This window comes from Molossus molossus, unplaced genomic scaffold, assembly GCF_014108415.1.
Source record: "Molossus molossus isolate mMolMol1 unplaced genomic scaffold, mMolMol1.p scaffold_m16_p_1, whole genome shotgun sequence".
Lineage (NCBI taxonomy): Eukaryota > Metazoa > Chordata > Mammalia > Chiroptera > Molossidae > Molossus > Molossus molossus.
The window spans coordinates 70940529-70961161 of record NW_023425344.1 but is presented as its reverse complement, the minus strand read 5'-3'; the positions used below and the strand labels follow the sequence as shown (position 1 = coordinate 70961161).

The window sequence follows — 20633 nt, the reverse complement described above, 5'->3', positions numbered from 1 at the left end:
ACTCAAAATAATTATTTTTGGAATTGGATTTTATCTATCATAATATTGTTTGGTGTTTCTTTTCCCACTGATCTTATATTAATTTATCCAATTTTTGCTTTCTTTAGAATAAATAAAATAATTTAACAATTATTTTCTTTCTCTTCACTAGCTTGTTAAATATAAATCCTTTTAATATTGTTTTATTAAATGCCTTAAATATTACATGTATGTTTGACTTATAACTTCCACCTATGCTTGGTAATTATATTTTCAAGATTCTCCATGCAATTCTAGTACCTTGGTATACTAACTACATTTACTTTCTTTTTTCCTGTTATGTTATTGTTACTATACATTTTAATTTTACACATATTCTATGATTCCTAGACTTAAATAATTGTTTTACACAATTGTGTTTTTGCTTTTTTACATATTTATGTTTTTCTTTTTTATTGTTTTTTATTCCCACATTTGTGTTTTCTATTGATGGCAATTTTCTTTCTATCTGAGAAATACCTTTTAGTGTTACATTAGGTGCAGATTTACTCAAAATGTGGTGTCACATTTTCTCACCTTTTGTTTGCCTAGTGAGGTCTTTTGTTTCACATTACTTTTGAAGTTAATTGGTATATATTTCTAAGCTATATTGGACTAACCCTCTGAGAGGTTAATTATAAACTCTGGACAGAATCATTTTTTAGAAATGTATTTGAGAGAACTGGAGAGTCAACAAGATTATGGAAAAAAAAAAATAGAGAATCAATCACTAAAAGGCAAAAGCTGGAGAAAATTTGCATTTATATAGCAATTTTATATTGTTTCATTTATATAGCCAGAGATATACCCTACTTTTTGTGCAGCAAAGTGTCTGAAGCTAAAATATGAAGATGTAGTCTTTCTGGCTTGAAGAAAGCAATAGCAGTGTGAGGGGACACACCCCTTAAATAGAGACTCATACTTGGGGAATCTCAAAGATATGTGTGTAAATTACAGACAGGTTCTTGGATGACCCCAGAACTGTACTTTATAAGGGAAATTCTTAGTTGGTCAAAGTCAGGGGCAGATGGAAGTTTGACGGAACTTAGTAGAGATTTCCATTGCTGCTTATACAGGAAAAGCACTGAGCTTATATTAATTTACCCAATTAATTAGATATTGTTCCAACCAAATTAACTCCTTGCTAACTCCTACAACAAAATTGTAGCTCTTAAAAAGGAGAATGAAAAACATCTCCCAAAATGTGTCACCCATGGCTAGTGTGTTATAAAAAATTACTTGACATGAATAGAAACAGGGAAATATGACCCATAGTCAAAATAAAAAGTAATCAACAGAAACCAACACTGAGATAATCTAGATATTTAGAACCAGCAGGCAAAGATTTTAAAAGTAGGTGTGTGTGTGTGTGTGTGTAGATATAGATATAGATATATAGATATATATAGTTTTCTTTATTGCTTTTTTAGATAAAGAGGAAAGGAGAGGGAGAGAGAGAGAAACATCGATGGGGCAGAATATCAATTGGCCACCTCCTGCATGCCCCCCACTGGGGATTTGGGTCATAACCGGAGCTTGTGCCCTGACTAGGAATTGAACTGGTGACCCCTTGGTGCATGGATTGACTCTCAACTACTGAACCACACCAGCTGGGCTATAAATATATTTTTATACTTAATAGAAAATATGGTCATTATTATCAGAAGTATGTGCAATCATTGAAGCTGACAATATATCAAAAGGAATTGTTCAATCAGAATATCAGAGAAACATAATTTTAAGCAAGAGAAAACATACACCAGTGACAACTGGAATAATATCAAGTAAAATTTCAAAACATGAGAAAAGAGAATATTTTTCAATAGAGTCAATAATGACAAAAATTCCCAAAATACGATGACAAATATGAACTTATAGATTCAAGAATCTCAAAAATCTTGAAGTAGTATGAATACACAGAAAACCACATCTAGGCATATTAGAGTCAAAATATCGAAAACCAAAGATAAGAAGCAAATCTTGAAAGCAGCATAGAAAAAATGATGCACTATGTACATGATAAAAATCATGAAATTACAGGTTTTTCCAATCAGAAACAATGGAGGCCAGGTGACAGCAGTAAACTGTGTTGGACAGTTAAAATAAAAAGTCAATGCAGAAATCAATATACAGTAAAAATATTATTCAAAAATTAAGGTGAAATGAAAGCATCCTTCAGTAACTCAGAAGCTGAGAAAAATTTTCTAAGCACAGCTACACTCTCAAAATGCTAAAGGAAAAATCACTAGACTGGAATGAATAGTAGCATACTGGGGTCTGTCAGTGAAATGATACTGCTGCAAGTTTCTACATTTTATGTGATATGGTACAATGCTAATCTTAACTCTGATATGTTAAAATATAAATGGTAACCACCAGAGCAAACATTTAAAATAAAGAAAAGAGGCATAGCCTAAAAGACAATACATATTCAATATCACACCAATATTATTCACACAAAGGTAGGAAAGAAGTAATAGAGGAAAACAATAGGTGGATTTATAGAAAAAATAGCAAAATGGTAGATTTAAATAAAATCATTTAAATATAATATTGAAAATAAATGGGCTGACACACTCCAATCAAATACATAAGTTGTCAGACTGGAACAAAATGCAAAATATGTTCTGCTAACAAGAGATGACCTTTAAATGAAAAGGCACAGTTTGAAAGTAATTGAATGAAAATAAAATGTTAGGTAAGCACTAATAAGAAAGTTAGTGTGGCTCTATTAATATCAGACAAAATAAACTTCAAGGCTAGACATATATTATTAAAGAAAAAGAGGCAGACACCATACAAACAAAAGGAAGATGAAAGAGTTAGAAATGTATGAATCAGATAAAAGAACTTCAGCTCTGGCCTGTTTGGTTCAGCAGTTGAAGCATTAGACTGAGGACCAGAAAGGCCTGGGTTCGGTTCCCAATAGGGGCACGTACCAAAAAAAAAAAAAAAAAAACAACAACAACAAACTTCAAAATATGTCAATGGCTGACAAAATAGAGAAAAAAGGCAAAAATTCATAAATATACTGAAGCTCTTTTCTCAGTAATTGATAGAATAAATAGAAAAAAAAATTACAGGCTGTAGAGTATGTGAATAATACTTACTATAAACCACACTGGCCTGACTGAAATTTTAGGAGACTATATACAATCACAGTAGAATATGCATCCTGACCCCACAAGTCCCTAGTAATAATTCAGCATGCTAGAGTTTAAGCTGGGTCCTAAAAGAATAAATAAATGTTACAATGCAAAAAATTGGAATCATAATGTGTAGTCACTGACCATGATGAATTAAATTAGAAATGTGTACTAATTATAAAAAATGATTAAATATTTAGAAATTAAGCAATAGAATTTATTTTCTTAATTTAATTAATTAATTAATTTTTGTTACAAATGTTTCTCCTTTTCCCCCCACTGATTCCCCCTCCCTCTCGCTCCCCACCCTGACCCCAGCTTTGTTGTCCATGTCCATTGTTCACGCACACATGCATATAAATTCTGTGGTTTATCTCCCCCCCATCCCTTCTTCTGGGGATTATCGGTCTGTACCCCACTTCCACATCTCTGGGACTACCCCATTCCTCAGACTATTATGTTTGTTATATTTCAAAAATAAGTGAGATCATATGATACTTGTCTTTGTCTGTTTGGTTTCTTTCGCTTAGAATAATACTTTTCAGGTCCCTCCATGTCGTCTCAAAGGATAAGAGATCTTTCTTTCTTACAGCTGCGTAGTACTCCATTTTGTGTATGTACTACAGCTTTCTTATCCAGTCGTCTACTGATGGACATTTGGACTTTTTCTAAATGATAGCTGTTGTAAATAGTGCTGCTACAAACATGGGGGTAAATATATTCTCTCTGATTGGTATTTCAGGCTTCTTAGGGTATATTCCTAAAAGTGGGATCACTGGGTCAAATGGCAATACAATTTATAATTTTTTGAGGTAAAACCATATTGTTTTCCATAGTGGCTGCACCAGTCTGCATTTCCACCAGCAGTGTACTAGAGTCCCCTTTTCTCCACACCCTCGCCAACATTTGTTGTTTAATGACTTGTTGATGGCAGCCATTCTGACAGGTGTGAAGTGATACCTCATTGTTGTTTTAATTTGCATCTCTCTGATGATTAGTGATGTTGAGCATTTCTTCATATGTCTCTTGGCCATTTGTATGTCCTGTTTGGAGAGGTGTCTATTTAGTTCCTCCGCCCAGTTTTTAGTTGAGTTGTCTTCCTTTTGTTGAGTTGTATGAACACTCTGCATATATATATATATATATATATATATATATATATATATATGCATATATATATATATATGAAATTAACCCCTTATCTGATATATTAATGGCAATTATGCTCTCCCATACAGTGAGTTGCCTTTCCATTTTGATGATTGTATCTTTTGCTGGGCAGAAGCTTTTGAGTTTGATATAGTCCCATGTGTTCATTTTTTCCTTTGTTTCTGTTGCTTTAGGTGATGTATCAGTGAAAATTCTGCTGTGTACGATGTCTGAAATTTTGTTGCCTACAATTTCTTCTAGGATTTTTATGGATTCATGAGTCTCATTTAAGTCTTCTATACATTTTGAATTTATTATTGTGTATGGTGTAATTTGATGGTCTAGTTTCATTTTTTTGCATGTAGCTGACCAATTTTCCCAACACCATTTATTAAAGAGGCTGTCTTTACTCCACTGTATGCTCTTACCACCTTTGTCAAACATTAATTGAGCACATTGCCTGGGTCCATTTCTGGGTTCTCTGTTCTGCTCCACTGGTCTATCTATGTGCCTGTTCTTGTGCCAGTACCAGGCTGTTTTGATTACAGTGGCTTTGCGTATAACCTGAAATCTGGTAATGTGATCCCACCTACTTTCTTCTTCGTTTTCAATATTGCTGTGCTATCCAAGGTCTATTTTGGTTCCATATGAACTTTTGAAGTATTTGTTCTAGTGCTGTGAAATATGTTGTTGGTATTTTGATGGGGATTGAATTGAACCTATAGATTGCTTTGGGTAGTATGAACATTTTAATGATGTTAATTCATCCAATCCATGAACAAGGTATGTGCTTCCACTTCTTTATATCTTCCTCTATTTCTTTTTTCAATGACCTGTAGTTTTCTGCGAATAGTTAATTTACTTATTCGGTTAAGTTTATTCATTGGTATCTTAATTTTTTGGCAGCAATGGTAAATGAGATTGTTTTCTTAGTTTCTTTTTCTGTGATTTCATCATTGGTGTATAAGAATGCCATCAATTTTTTGACGTTAATTTTGTATCCTGATACTTTGCCAAATTCATTTATTAAGTATAGTAAATTTTTGATGGAGTCTCTGGGGTTTTCTACGTATAGTATCATATCATCCGCAAATAGTGGAAGTTTCACTTCCTCCTTTCAAATTTGGATAGCTTTTATTTTTTCTTCCTGTCTGATTGCTGTGGCTAAGACTTCCAGTACTATGTTAAATAAGAGTGGTGAAAGTGGGCATCCTTGTCTTGTTACTGTTCTTAAGGGAAATGCTTTTAGTCTTTGCCCATTGAGTATGATGTTGGCTGTAGGTCTTTCATATATGGCCTTTATTATTTTGAGATATGATCCCTCTATTCTCAGATTGCTGAGCATTTCTGTCCGAAATGGATGCTGGATTTTGTCGAAGGCTTTTTCAGCATCTACTGTTATGATCATGTGGTTTTTTTTCTTCATTTTATTAATGTGGTGTATCACATTTATTGATTTGTGAATATTGTACCAGCCTTGCATCCCTGGGATGAATCCCACTTGATCATGGTGAATAATTTTTTTGTTGTATTGCTGGGTCTGATTTGCTAGTATTTGGTCAGGATTTTGGCATCTATGTTTATCAGGGATATTGGCCTGTAGTTTTCTTTCTACATAATGTATTTTTCTGGTTTTGGAATTTTCTGGGTTTTTGTTTGTTGGGGGCGTCTTGATGACATCTTCAATTTCCTTAGTTGTTCTTGGTCTGTTCAAGTTTACTATCTCTTCCCCGTCCAGTTTGGGAGATTATGTGTTTCTAGAAATTTGTCCATTTCACTTAGATTGTCCAATTTGTTGCCATATAATTGTTCATAGTAGTTGTTAACGATCTTTTGTATTTCTGTGGTGTCTGTTGTTACTTCTCTTTCATTTCTGATTTTGTGTATTCGGGTCCTCTCTCTTTGTTTCTTGGTGAGTCTAGCTAAGGGTCCATCAATCTTGTTTATCTTTTTGAAAAACCAGCTCTTTGTTTCATTGATCCTTTGAATTGTGTTTTCTTTCTTTTTTTTGGTCTGTATGTCGTTTATTTCTGCTCTGATCTTTACTATTTCCTTCCTTCTACTTGCTCTAGGGTTTTCTTTTTGTTTGCTTTCTAATTCATTAAGTTGTGAGGTTAGATCATCCATTGGAGATTGTTCTTGTTTCTTTAAGTAGCCCTGTAGTGCTATGAAGTTCCCTCTCAGAACTGCTTTCACTGCATCCCATAGATTTTGTGTTGTGTGTTCATTTTCACTGTTTTCCAGGAAGTTTTTAATTTATTCCTTGATCTCCTTGGTAACCCATTCAGTGTTTAATAACATGCTATTTAGCATCCATGTGTTCCAATGTGTTTGCATTTTCTTGTTGCAATTTATTTCTAGTTTCATGCTATTGTGATCTGAGAAGATGCTTTGTATGATTTCCATCTTCTTGAATATGTAGAGACTTAGTTTGTGTTCTAAAATGTGGTCTATCTTTGAGAATGTCCTATGTGCATTTGAGAAGAAGGTGAGTTTTGTAGTTTTGGAGTGTAATTCTCTGTAGATATCTATTAAATTCATTTGGCTTCATTTAGAGTCTCTGTTTCCTTGCTATTTTTTTTGTCTAGAGGATCTATCCAGTGATTTCAGTGGTGTGTTGAAGTCCCCTGCTATGATTTTATTGCTGTCAATTTCTTATTTGAAGTCCTCCAGAATATTTTTAATATATTTTGGTGCTCCTATATTGGGTACATATATATTTATTAAGGTTATATCTTTCTGTTGGATAGATCTTTTCAATATTATGTAGTGGACTTCTTTGTCTCGAGTTATAGTCTTTATTTTGAAATCTAGTTTATCAGATATAAGTATTGCTACTCTAGCTTTTATTTTCCTTTCCGTTTGCTTGGAAGATTTTCTTTTTCCATCCCTTTACTTTCAACCTATGTGAGTCTTTTGTTGGGATGTGAGTCTCTTGTAAACAACATATATGTAAATCATGCTTTCTTATACAATCAGTTACTCTATGTCTTTTTGTAGTACCATTCAATCCATTTAAATTTAAGGTGATTATTGATATGTACTTATTTATTGTCCTTTTTTTTAGAGTGGTTCTATTTTTCTTTCTATTTTTCCTGCTAATTACAGCAGTCCTTTTAACATTTCTTGCAGTGCTCATTTGGTGCTAATGTATTCCCTTAGCCTTTTCTTTTTTTCTGGGAAGGTCTTTATTAGACTTTCTATTTTGAATGATAGCCTTGTTGGGTAGAGTAGTCTTGGATTCAGATCCTTTTTTGTCATGACCTTGGTTACCTCATGCCATTCCCTTCTGGCCTGTAGTGTTTCTGTTGAGAAGTCAGCTTGGAGCCTTATGGGGGTTCCTTTGTAGGTACCCTGTTGCTTATCTCTTTCTGCTTTTAGGATTCCCTCTTTGTCTTTAGATTTTGGCATTTTGATTACTATGTGTCTTGGTATGGGCCTGTTAGGGTTCTTCTTACTTTGGGTTCTCTGTGCTTCTTGAACTTGAATACTTTCTTCCTTCACCAAATCAGGGAAGTTTTCTGTCACTATTTCTTCAAATATATTCTCTAACCCTTGCTCATTTTCTTCTTCTTCGGGGAATCCTATGATGTGAATATTATTCCATTTCCAGTTGTCCCACAGTTCTCTTAAGCTGTCTTCCTGTTTTTCCATTGTTTTTTTCCTTTTGATTTTCTGATTGGTTGATTTTTTTCTACCCTGTCTTCTAATTCACTGATCCATTCCTCAGCCTCCTCTACTCTGCTGTTTAGACCTTCCAATGTGTTCTTCATTTCTGAAATGTCATTTTTCATTTCTTCTTGGTTGTTTTTTAATTTCCAACTGGTTGATTTTCAACATTTCTATGTCTTTTCTCATGATGTTTATGTCCTTACACATGCTGTTGAGCTTCCTCAAGATTATGGCTCTGAATTCTAGTTCTATTAACTTGCTTAACTGTACCTCACTTATCTCATCTTCAGTAGAGGTCTCTTTTTCTTTCATTTGGCATTTGTTTCTTTTTTTCATCATTTTCGCTATCTTAGTGGGCTTTGGAGCCTGCTAAATTTTCCCTGTAGGTATTGGTGTTTTGCTGTTTGTGGCACCCTGGACTGGGTTTGGATGGGCATTGGAGTACCCAAGTTAAATGCCACTGTCAAGTCTTACCTTATTGGACAGAGTTGCAAACCCAGGAATGACTCAATTATTCTCTAGCTTTTTGCCTGGAGGCTATTTGTCACAGTTACCTGAAGAGCCTTGTCTTCTCAGTTGAATAAAAAACTCTCTCAGGTGTTTAGCATAAGGGAATTTTCTGAGGTGGGGCTGATGCTGGTTGTTAATGAGCCTCAATTTGCATTTTGATGACCACTGGATTGTGTTGAATCTCCAAGAATGGGGCCACTGCCTCTCCCCAGAGCCCTGGGAAGGAGTAAGATGACTACTGCCCTGTATGGCTGCAACTCAGCAAAAGCTCTGAGTGCCCTCCTAATCCCGAGTGTCCCCACACAGTTCTAGTCCAGTCCACCCTCCCTCTGCTGCAGCCCAAGGTGAGTGGCTGTGGCTATTTTAGCTTCTGTCCCTGCTCTGTGATGTGGAGCCACTTGGGAATATAACCCTGAGGGTGCTGCTCACAGCTAAGACTGCTACTGTCCATGGTCTCCCAGCCCCTCTCTCATACCTCTGCAATCCTACCAGGATCCAATCAGTGTCCCAGGTTATATGGTCCTCCAAGCTTCTTTTCTGTTGCTTTTTCTTGATGATTTGTCTTTATTTTAATTGTAATTCCAGTTTGGTCCTGGAAGATGGTCTGTGTAGCTTTCATTCACTCTGCCACCATTTTAGAATCCCCCTAAGTAATAGATTTTAAAATCAGGAAAGAAATAAATCAATAATAAAGTTATAAGAAAAATTGGGGAGAGGCAACTATAGCAATGTTACATAGGAAAACTTTATAAATGTTTACATTAGAATATAAATATTTAAAGTGAATCTAATTTTACCTTCAGAAGCTATAAAAAGATAAATTAAAAGAAGAATAAGTGGAAAGAAGGATATAAAAATGAGATATTGATGAAATTAATAAAAACCATGAATAAATGGAAAGATATTTTATGATCTTGATTGGGAACATTTATATTGTTACAATGTCTACACTACTCAAAATAATCTATAGATTTACTGCAATCCCTATCAAAATCTCAATGGCATTTTTCAGAAATAGAAGAAACCATTCTTAAATTTATACACAACCACAAATGACCATAGATAAGCAAAATCTTGGGGGAAAAAAAAAGAAGAAGAAATCTGGGTACATCCCACTCCCTAATACCAAACTATATTACAAAGCTCTAGTAATCAAAATAGTGTGGCATTAGCACAAAAAAACACATAGATCAATGGAACAGAATAGAGATCCTAGAAATAAACACATGCAGATGTGGTCAATTAATTTACAACAAAAAATGCAAAACTTACATTGGGGAAAGGAGAATCTCTTCAATAAATGGTCTTGGGAAAACTTGACAGCCACAGGCAAAAGAAGAAAACTGGATAAACTCAATATGAATTAAAGCCTTGAACATAAGACCTGAAAGTTTAAAACACATAGTAAGTAAGCTCCTTGTCATCAATCTTGGCAGTGATTTTTGGATTTGACACCAAAAGCACAGGCAAGGAAAGCAAAAAAAAAAAAAAAAAAAAAAAAAATTGACTACATAAAACTAAAAAGCTTCTGCACAGAAAATAAATAAATAAATAAATAAACAAACAAACAAACAATAAACTAAACCTACAAAATGACAGACAATATTTGCCAACCACACCTCTGATAAGGGGTTAATATCCAAAATATATAAGAACTCATACAACTTGGTATCAATCAATAAAAAATCCAATTTAAAAAATGGATAGTATAACTGACCAGATATTTTTCCAAAGAAGTTATATAGACTGGCTGGTGTGGCTCAGTGGTTAAGCATTGGCCCATGCACCAAGAGGTTGCCAGTTCTATTCCTGGTCAGGTACATGACCAAGTTGTGGGCCAAATCGCCAGTAGAGGGAATGCAGGAGGTGACCAATTGGTATTCTCTCTTATCAATGTTTCTATCTCTCTTTCTCTCTCCCTTCCTCTCTCTCTCTCAAATCAATAAAGAAAAAAAAAAAAGAAAAGAAGATATACACATGGCCAATGGGTACATAAAAGGTGCTCTATATCACTAATCATCAGGAAAATTGAAACCAAAATCACAATGATATATCACTCCACATTTGTTAGAATAACTATCATAAAAACGACTAGAGGTAAAAGTGTTGGTGAGGACGTGGAGAAAAGCAAATCCTTGCATACTGTAGTTGAGAATGTAAATTGGTACAGTCATTATGAAAGAATGTTCCTCAAAAAATTAAAAGTAGAACTACCAAATGATCCCGAAATCCTACTTCTGGGTATACATCCATAGAAAATGAAAAGAGGATGCCAAATAGATATCTGCACTTCCATGTTCATTGCAGCATTACTCACCATAGTAAAACTATGCACAACCTGTCTAGTCAAGAGCTGTATCTTTAAGTTTAGTGGAACACTAACTCTATCCTCTGGTGGGAGTATTCCTTTCTCTAGGAACAAGAACTTCTAAATACTAAGAATAAAAAATTGTGGGGATAAGAAGCACAGATTTCCTACGTGGGTCAGTAAGAATGACAGTGAGGAAGACCATTTCTGTTGTAATATTTACATTTCTCTTTTTATCTTTATATTTACTCATTAATGACAGAGTATTGTACAATAGTTACACATTAAAGTGTGTATGTGTCCCAAAGTATAGTGCCCTGCACTCATTGGCTGTCACCTCCAAGCCAGTGCACATGCAATACTTTTGAAAGACTCTCCCTCTGCTGTATCAGGCTGATAGCTTAGGGGTGGAGTAGTACCAGTGGATTTCATGGTCATCTGCCTACTGCTGCACCCATTGCCATAAAGTGAGTTCCTTGGTCTAAGATGTAAATATTAAAGAGAAATGTAAATATTAAAACAGAAATGGTCTTCCTCACTTTCATTCTTACTGACCCATGTAGGAAATTTGTGCTTCTTATCCCCACAATGTTAAATATCTCTTGGTTGTAGATCAGATATCTTTTAAGACTTCTAATAGTAGTGCAAGGTGAGGCACTGTGCACAAGAAAAGAGACTCCAAACCTGGAATACATGTAAATCATAGACAAGATAAATAATTTTCTTTTCCATGATGGAACATATCCCAGGAAATCAACTGGCCATGAAATAGGTGATAGTCCCCTCAATGAAGGTTCAATAGTGAGGATCAGGGTTGGTCTTTTGTTTGTTGTTCAGACATTCAGTGGCAACCGTAGCTATTAATGTGTGCAAAGATAGCCTTAATCTCTGCAACCCTGGTTCTCAGTTTATGAGTCCATTTTATAATCACTAAGGTAGATGAGGAGGTAGGCTGGATTACATCTACTAACCAAATAATTCTCTCCACTGGTTTTTCAGTACCTTTTTTTTTTTGGCAGTGATTACTCTCTGTATTATTAATGTATAATGCAAATAAATATCTTCTCACTTTGTGCCAACTGGACAGTCAACTAAGCCCTTTTATACTATTTGTGAGTTGGTGTATATCTTTAAATTAGACCACATCTCTTTTCACATCAAGTGAATCACTGCCCTAAGCTCTGCCTATTGGGTGGGTTTCTTCTCATCACTGTCTTTAAGGCCAGCACTTAGTTAAGCTGTAGAGAAGCAGGTCATGGGAAACCCATACAAGTTTATAGATACAAAGTGAGGGAGAGATGTTGGTGTGAAATCAAGCTGAAGGTCTTGACCACTTGTCTAGGCAGCTCACACGTGCCTTCTGGAATTGTTTAGGCCAATGGCAAATGTTCTGCTTCCATTTCACCATGGTTTGCTGCTGAGATCACCTGACCTTATGACTTGTTGGGTCCAGCAGTACCCAGATCTTGATGAATAACATTGTTTATATATATAAGGGGGGAGACAAAAGTAAGTTTACAGTTGTCAGTATGCAAAGCACAAGAGTTTATTCTTGTATTATTATTTATTAATTTTTGGGTTATTTTTCATGTGAACAACTGCAAACATATTTCTGCCCCGTCCTGTATCGATCGTGCCATAGTCAGATGTTCAATATCAACATGAGCTCAGTAGCATTCAAGAAACTGTTTTTTTTTTTTTTTTAAGTAAACTATTTATTTTGAAGTGAAGTTTTTCTTTTTATATTAGATTTACAGAAAAGTTGAAAAGATAGCATAGGAAAATCTCATATACCCCATACTCAGTTTTCCCTATTATTAAAACTTTACTTTTAATGGTAGATTTATTACAATTAATGAAAGAGTATTGGTACATTTTATTAACTAAAGTGCATACTATATTCATATTTTCCTCAGTTTTTACTTAATATCTTTTTTCCCATTTCAGGATCCTATCCAAGATATCATATTCAATTTAATTGTCATGTCTCCTGAAACTTTTAGTGGCCGTAGCAGTTTCTCAGATTTTTCTTATATTTGGTCTTAACAGTTTTGAGGGGTGTTGGTGAGATATTTTGTAAAGTCTCTCAGTAGGATTTTCTATGATTTTTTTTCTCATACAATTTACTTATTTTTTTGAAGGAAGGTCACAAAGGGCAACTGCTATTCTTATTACATTGTATTGGAAGTATATATTGTCAATATGACTTATAGCTATTGATGTTAACCTTGATGACTTGGCTAAGGCAGTGTTTGAGAGGTTTCTGCCCTCTAAACTTAGTCCTTACCCCGGTCTCCACACTTCATTCTTTGGAACAAAAACACTGTGCACCTTCCTTTCTTAAGGAGTAGGAAGATGTGCTCCATCTTCTGAAAGGTGATTATCTACATAGATCATTTGAAGTCTTTTGTATGGAGGTATGCCTCTTCTTCCTCACTTATGTATTCAATCCAGTATTTATATCATTATGGGTTTGTGTACACGTATTTTATTCTTTGGGTTATGATTATGTTATTACAAATACTGTTGCAATAAATTAGTAGTTCTTTCAGTTGGCCCCTGTGTCTCTTCTCTATACTACCATCATTGTGAGTTTTTTTTCTTTTTTCCATAATTTACCTACTCCAAGGTCACGTTTTATATTTATACTTCTTGTCCCAAACCTAGAATCAACCATTTCTCCAAGAAGCCCTGGTTCCTTTTATTGGAGAATAGTATTAGTAACCAAGACCTGTACTCTAGGCATGCACTTGCTACTAAGGTACTGCCTTTAGGCCCTCTTGGCTGACTAAACAAGGAAATATATATGTGTACTCCAACCAGAGTACAAACACATATCACAGATATTTCTCTATGTATCCCTATCACATTAAGCTAAAGTCGAGTTTATTCTGATGTCTCTGACTCTAATGCATTCTCACAGGAATCATTCTAGCCTTCTCCCCTCAGAAAGTGCCTCTTGAAAGGTTTATCCTTTCTGGCAGGAAGCATAAATTCCATCTCCAGAACATAGCATCTGTGCTCCAATTTGCAACATCCTCATTCACTTTTCCAGATGTTTTACATGGCACTGTGGCATGTTTTTCTCTGCCAGACACACCACATCCCTAGTATAAGGTGATCTGCCATGCGTGTTGTCCCAGTATCAGTGCTGCTTGTTCACACCCTGGGCTTGCTATAAAATGCCTTTGTTTCCCCACCTTGGCACCCAATCAAAACTAGTACAGTAGAGTCATCTGATAAATGGGATGGTGCAGGATTCCAAAGTGTGGAATATGCCAATTCCAAAATCTGAAGATAACTACCGAGTGTTGTGCTTATTTTAAGTGGTAAGTGGTACAAGTTGCCAGGTCTTATTCTTTTCATTGGATAAGATGTCCTGATAAGCCCCAGAACACTAGATCCCCTAAAAATTTTCCATATTTGACAGGCCTCTCAATCATTTTAGGGTTCATCTCTCATTCTCAGTGCCCATATGGGCTTAACAAGTGATCCAGAAGCACTTGCCAATTTTGCCATTTGGGTCCAATTAATATGACATCCACATTGTGGACTAATGTGAGATTCTGTAGACTGTCCAGAAAGAACAGGAACAGGAGAATGAATACAGTGCTATGCCATGAGTAAATGTACAGTTTTGCTCATCCTTTGTGAATATGACCCGCTTCTTTTTCTACTTTCTTAAGCCAACTGGGGCAAGAGGACATTTGCCAAATTAATGCATTCTAAGGTCAGGGGGTGCCACTGGCTGGGTTCCACATTTGGCTGGACCTATTGGCTGGGCTCTGTATTCAAGAGAGGCTGTGGAGTGGTCTCCTTGATTACACTGGGCTACTGGCTGTGCTCCTTGGCCAGGTGGGGCCACCGCTGGTCTCTACAGTCACCTCTGGCCTGGCAAAGGCACAGGCTCTGTTACCTTGCAGGACGGTGTCACAATATTGGGCAAGGCTGTCAGCTGGGCTCCACAGTTGCTCCTGGTCAGGTGGGGTCTCAGGCTGTGCTCCCTAGCTACATAGTGCTGTTGACTGGACTCTGTTCATGTGGGGCTACAGGCAGGGGTCCCAGGTTGGACAAGACCTCAAGCTGTGCTCTGTGATCAGGACAGGATGCAGACTGTTCCCTAAAGTTGGGTGGGGCTGCAGGATGGGCTTCTTAGCAGGCAGACTTCTGGCTGTGCTCTAGATTTGGGTAAGACTGCTGGCTACACTCTAATTGGGAGCTGCCCCCAATTGTATTCTGCAGGTAAGTGGTGCCAGAGATTGCTCTGAGGTGGTGGTTGGGGGGTGTCATTGTCTAGGCTTCTTAGTCAGGCAATACTTCATTATTGGGTGGGGTTACTGGCTGGGTCTCTGCCTGGGCAAAGTCACAGGTGGGTTTTAGCGGTCTAGCAAAGCTGTAAGGCTGAACTCAGCTGTCGCAGGGTTTTGTGGCTAGGTGGTGCCACAGTCTGGGTTCTGAGGTTGTTCAGAGTCACTCTTCAGGCTCACTGGTTATGCAGGACCACAGGTTGTACTCAACATTTGTGCAGTACTGCTGAGCAGGCTTCCTGCCCAACAGCAGCTGGAGAATGGACTCTGTGGCTGCCTGGTCAGGCCTCCTGGGACTGGAGACTACACTCAGCAATTGAGCAAGGCTTCAGATTTGCTTCCCTACCTAGGTGGGCAGTAGATTGGGCTTCGGTTCCAGTAAGGTTTGTTGGGTGAAGACCCAAATCAAGCCAACTAAGTTGCCCACTGAGCTCCCTGGCCAGCTGGGGGCGCTGGCTCTGCTCTGGAGATGGGAAGAGCTGCTTGCTGGGATCTCTGCCCAAGACGGGCTGCAAGGAGGAATGCAGTCTGAGGCCTGAGCACTGTTTGCCGTGGACCCAGACTGCTCTTTTTTTTTTTTTTTATCCTCACCCGAGGACATTTTTCCATTTTTTGTTCAGGTAGAGTGGGAGGGAGAGAGAGGAACAGAGAGAGAGAGAGAGAAACATCGATATGAAGGGACACATCGAGTGGCTGCCACCCACACAAACGACCAGGGCCGGGGACAAACTGCAACCAAGGTACGTGCCCTTAGCGGGAACCGAACCCGGGTCTCTCAGGACCGCAGGCCGACGCTCTAACCGCTGAGCCAAACCGGCCAGGGCCTAGACTGCTCTTTCATCTCTGTTTGATCTCTGGTGGTTAAGCCTCACAGAGTCCTCTAGTAATCCCTGTGAGATGAAATCTGAGTGGGCCTCCAGGGAAGCGTTCCTTAGTGGCGGGAAGCTGGACGTCTCTTTTTCCCACTGGAGAAACTGTAGGTCAGGGAGGCCCTTTCGGTGTGGTGCTGTGCCAGCCTGGGAGGGCGATAAGGTCGGAGTGCAGCCGCTCCTCTCCCCGTCCAATGTGGGCCTCGGTTTCGTGTCCCGGAGAGTGCTTCAGCCTCATCCTGGGTTCTGGGATTTTCTCAACGGTGTCTTATCTATTGTTGCTAGAAAGACTTACGAACGGGACTGAAATGAGGGATGAACCATGTTGTCATTCTGATGATGTCACCCAGCAAAGCATTATGTCTTGATAATAAACTGTGTTATTGTGAAGACGACTGTGTATTGTTTATATGTCAGGGAGCTCACCTAGATGTGGACATGAAAATTGTAGCCACTACCATAGGAGATGCAGAGCTTAATTTGTCTTTAGCATCCTGTTCAGCAAACTTAGGTTATTATCCTATATTGAATATTAGATAACCATGTGCTAAGTAAGGTGCTGGCAGTTAGGTAAAATTCATTCTGACACCACGCCCATTTCTCCTGAGAGATTTTCATTGTTTAATTTAATATATAAAATTGTACTAAATTTTGGAGTTTACACAGGTGATTCCATTCAATCTGTCACTTAAGGGCATTGAGATAATCATGCAAAATCAAGTTAGTAGGTATGTCTTTGAAACTTGTTTCTTTTTATTATTAAAGTAGTATAAGTGAGTCACCAGATTGGCTAACTCTCTGAATTTGCTTTCTTTCTAAAATGTATATTACATACAGGTTAATAGGTGTAAATGGTCCTTTCCCCAATTTTTCTGATTTTTGGTTTGTGTGCAAAATTGTGAATCACATTGATTCTTCTAAATAAATCCTTTGCAGCCTGTTTGAACATTTATATTTAGAATTCTCAAACATGCCGAGAGAGTAAGAAATATACAACAGAAACATCTGTTCCTCTTGGCAAACTGTTTCATGCTTTTTTTACTTTTGCAAGGTCAAGAAAAATACCTAGGGATTGTTTTCATATCTGAGGGGTTTAACATTTCTTCTTTGTAATGCTAGCCTTATTGCAAAAATGTAAACACACACACACACTCAAGAGACAGAAAAATATCCATAATGGTGAGATCAATAGAAACAATTGTTTTTCTTTTTTTGATATGTGATTTTTCCTTTGCAGTTTACTAGCTTAATGAGAGAAAAGTAACCACCCTTTACCCACCCATTCGACCTTTCTGCTACTGCATCTCCACCCTCACTCAGCCTACCTTTAGATTTTGCAGGCATGAAAGAAGTGTTTCTAAAAGCAAATGTTCTTTTGATGTTAGCTTCTCTGGCTGCTCCACAGTTAGCTAAGGTCAAAACTGTAAAGCTTATTTATACCTTTTGGCAAGGCTGGAGGCCGAATTTTCTTTTTAGAAATATACTGTAAAGGTCACAACTGAATGTAGTATGGTTCCTCTTACTTCTTGCTGGGCAAGACCTCAAGAACATTTTCCATTCTGAGTGGGGTGAGGGTGTCCCTTAGGAAAAGAAAATATGATTTTAACACTCTCCTCCCTGTCTAATTTCCTCTTCAAAAATATAAAAACTTTATAATCCTGTGGGGCCAATTAAATTTTTTATAAGGACAGCCCTAAGACAAGATAAAGCCTTTACAATTATTTATTTTACAGCGAATATCTCTAACATATTATTGTCTTTTGCTTGATAGAAATAATATTGTTGCCAACGGTGCTGGGAAATCATAAAGGTCTTGCCAATAGGAAGTGGCTTTAAAAGACAGGAGATGTGAATACTAAGTTAATTACGGTATGGATAGGAACTTCAAATTGTTAGATCTAAAGCTGTCAGGTCTAAGAACTATTAATCCAATATTTATTTAGGTTGTATGCTGTTAAGAACTCTAAGAGGGTGTACCAATACCAACTTTTATTATCAGAGTGAAGTGAGTTCGTCATTAAAATATCTGCTCAAGGGGGAACATTTTTAGGACATGCCTAACTATGAGTAAAATTGAGGTAACCTATGTAAAGCGGTGATTTATACCTGCCACCTTGTAAGCACTCAGTGAATAGTAGTGATTTTTATTGATTTAATGGCTACAATTCTCAGGTCATACTCCTACGTAAGGTTTACAATTTTTTCTATGATTAAATTAAATTTTAACTTTTTGAGCCTCCATTTTACCAGGCACCCTGGCCTTTAATTTATGGGGTATTTCTGCTGGGGATTTCATTAAGGTCAAGGCCTGTTCATGGGAGGCAAGATATGTCTCATAAAAGTCATGGTCATGTCTTTTTTCAGGTTTCTACCATGAGGTCCTCATTCACTGCTGCTTGTTGATGGTGGGTCCACAGAGATCATTGGTTCATTTTGACATGTTGCTTCAACTTGCTACAGCAGCCTTCCAGGACTCCCGGATTGAGGTGCTCCCAGCTGCAGAGGAAAACATATCATAGGGTGTACAAACAGGGGTTCTATCAAGTTGTCTCGGAACTGACTGCCTATGGAGCTCATACAGATATATGTGTATTGTAATCCTCACCCAAGGATATTTCCTCCACTGATTTTTAGAGAGAGTAGAAGGGAGGGGAAGGAGGGGGGAGAGAGAGAAAGAGAAAGAGTGAAATATCGATTGCCTGCCTCCCGCACCTTCCCAGACCAGGGCAGGATCAAACCTGCAACCCAAGTATGTCTCCCTGACTGGGAATCAAATCTGAACCCTTCCATGGGAGGGCCCATGCTCTAACCACTGGGAAAAACTGGCCAGAGCTCATACAGATATTTCTGATGGTGTCACACCTGGGTAGGGACAGGAGAATTCTAATTCCTGATTATTCCTGAGTCCTAAACTTAAAAAGGGTGTTCAGACTTCCATCTACTCTTGAGTTGCCCAAATCAAAATCTATCGGTAGCTTTCATACTCACTCCAAGATTTGTCCAGGGGAGACAAGTTGCTTTTTAGGGAATCGCCAGATTTAAACTCTTATTTTATTTCTTTTTAACTTTTCTGAACCAACTTTATCCAGTCACAGGGGTGTTGGTTGAAAGTGAGGTAGCAGAAGGTACCAAAAAAAATTAATTCTGAATGTTTAGTCTTTTAAATTTCTTATAGAGTAAATTGTGTCTTACTGGATTGAGCATCCTCCCATGGACGGAGAGGTCCCACTTCAATTCTTGGTCAGGGCACATGCCCGGGTTATGGGCTTGATCCCCATAAGGGGGCATGCCGGAGGCAGCTGATTTATTTTCTCACATCGATGTTTCTCTCTCTCTCTCTCTAAAAAATAAATAAATAAATAAAGTTTAACTTCTAAATCATTTAGGATTTAGAAAGTAAAAAGTTTTGGCTTTTGAAATGAAAACATTTTCTTGCCTTTTTTCCTCCTTCTAAATTAATAAGTAAAGCCTCAGTGTGAATGGGAAAAGGTGAAAGCCAAATCAGAATATTATCTGGCTGTATTTGTTTCATACATAATGATGGCTAACTTTTATTTATTGCCAATTACCTGATGGTCAATGAACCAGTATTTTAAAAATCAATATTTCCAGCTTCAAACCAAATTAAAGGTAAACTTTTTTATCTTTATTTTTTTTCTGATAAAGTTATGTCAAAGAGGTTACAGAATAGATAAAAATCACATTAACATCTTTGCAAATTTTAGTGTTGCCTTTCCCCTTACATTTAATTATTTTTTTAGCAACGACTCAATTTAATTTCTCTTTTAGGAAAATCATTATGCTCCTGTTATGGGAGATAAGTAGAGAGAATAAGATTTGGAGGCAGAAAGATTCATGAATCCGGGCAGAAGATTATTATAATCTTGATCTGAGACAGTATTAGGGGGGCTGAAGGTTAACAGCTAGAATGGAGAGATATTTAGGAGACAGAATCCATAGACTCAGTCACCTCTTCAATGTGGAGCAGAGGGAGAAGCTAGGATGAACCCCCAAACCAACATTCTACCTGCCTCTATGGCTTCATCACATGCCACTTTACCCTTGCATTTCAGGTACTCAGTCTAATTGAGATGACATGGGGTTTTGAGCTGATCAGATGGCTTCCAGGGAACTAGGAAAATAATCTACCATTGTCTTAGGATTTTATCTTAGGAAATTCTTAGGATTTAAAATAATAGGTATAGATATAAGCAAGTAATATGTTCTCATTTTAATATATCAAGACCAAAATCAGATACAAAGAGTAAAAAAAAAAAAAAAAAAAAAATGTGAATTTTCTTGTCAAGAAGTTTATATCTTGAAGGCTACATATAAGTTCTATTTTAAACTAGCCAATGTGCATTCAGGTATATTTGATAAGTTCAATCCCAAATAGGAGTTTTAATAATATTTCAACACACGTAAGGAAAAGTCCAAGTATCTGAATGTAGTTTATGGTCTTCTGCAGCCTTGCTTGTCACGTCCCTCACTCCCATCCACCAGCCTGGACAAGTGCACTAGCTACCAAGTTACTTCAGTTTTCTTCATCTGCAAAATTTTTCACTCCAGAGTGCTAGAACCTGCTGCTTTCTCTATCTGTAATATATATGTTTTCCTTAATTTCACCTTCCTTAAAAAATCTACCCTTGCCCAA

The 20633-nt window shown here is 37.2% G+C and overlaps 1 pseudogene; it reads left to right on the top strand.

Moving 5' to 3' along the window:
• LOC118629020 overlaps nt 1-18498 on the top strand; it is a 71972-nt pseudogene extending 53474 nt beyond the window's left edge.
• Nucleotides 18499-20633: the final 2135 nt, after the last annotated feature.